We start from the raw sequence: 1059 nt of genomic DNA, 5'->3' as shown, positions 1-1059 counted from the left end.
GTTTTCAGTAACTGTACTTTACTGGCACTGTCATCGGTCATATTAGCACTGCTATGGCGTAGCGAAGGCATGTGTTCTATCTTGTCGCTGGTATTACTTATTCACGACCATAATCTCTTTGGATTTACTTGTTGATTTCGAGACAGAATTTCGTTGTGGAAAGCGTTAATTGCACCTCATATTAAAGTTCATGCTATGTTCCGAGGCAACGGCCATGCCGCAGCGGGCTCACCGGTTCCCGTCCGATCACCGAAGTTAAGCGCTGTCGGACGTGGCAGGCACTTGGATGGGTGACCATCCGGGCCACCATGCACTGTTGCCACTTTTCGCAGTGCACTCAGCCTCGTGATGCCAATTGAGGAGCTACTCGACCGACTAGTAGCGGCCCCGGTCAAAGAAAACCATCATAACGACCGGGAGAGCGGTGTGCTGACCACACGCCCCTTCTATCCGCATCCTCAGCTGAGGACGACACGGCGGTCGGATGGAACCGATGGGCCACTTGTGACTGAGTGCTATGTTTCGAGCTTCTATAGAACAGCGCCAATCCCAGAAAATTTACATTCTTTTAAACGTGACATGTTTTATTGTTGGTTCTGCAATAAATTCATTGCCTTTTTTGTATTACATAGGGAATCAGTTACGCCTTCTATTAATTTACGTTGTATAAAATTCTCAGTTGGCATCATTTTCTCTTTAAATTTAAGCCACATCTAGTCGACGCTTACGTATAAGGAGCGATCAACATGTTTTCGTTTGAGGACGTGACTGCAGAGTATATGCAACGTTGGACGACTCCGATGCGGGTATATAAACATCAGGGCGCGAGCATGGGATTACTGTGTCATCTGTGTCTTCCCGGCATACGTCCGGCAAATGCGGATACGTGAACTATGGCCACTTATTAACAAATGCGCCCAAACAGGACCAACATTCTGTTATCCTTTTCTTGGAGGCTGAAACCCCGGTTGACATCCATAGGAGAATGAAGAAAATTTGAAATTTGGTGGTAAGGGACCAAACTGCAAAGGTCTTCGGTCCCTACGCTTACACACTACT

At 46.9% G+C, this 1059-nt stretch overlaps 1 pseudogene; it reads left to right on the top strand.

Annotated features, from left to right (window-relative positions):
- Positions 1-204: 204 nt before the first annotated feature.
- LOC124597392 lies at positions 205-322 on the top strand (annotated as a pseudogene).
- The last annotated feature ends 737 nt before the right edge of the window (positions 323-1059 follow it).

This window comes from Schistocerca americana, chromosome 2, assembly GCF_021461395.2.
Source record: "Schistocerca americana isolate TAMUIC-IGC-003095 chromosome 2, iqSchAmer2.1, whole genome shotgun sequence".
NCBI lineage: Eukaryota > Metazoa > Arthropoda > Insecta > Orthoptera > Acrididae > Schistocerca > Schistocerca americana.
This window is presented reverse-complemented; position numbering and strand designations above follow the sequence as displayed.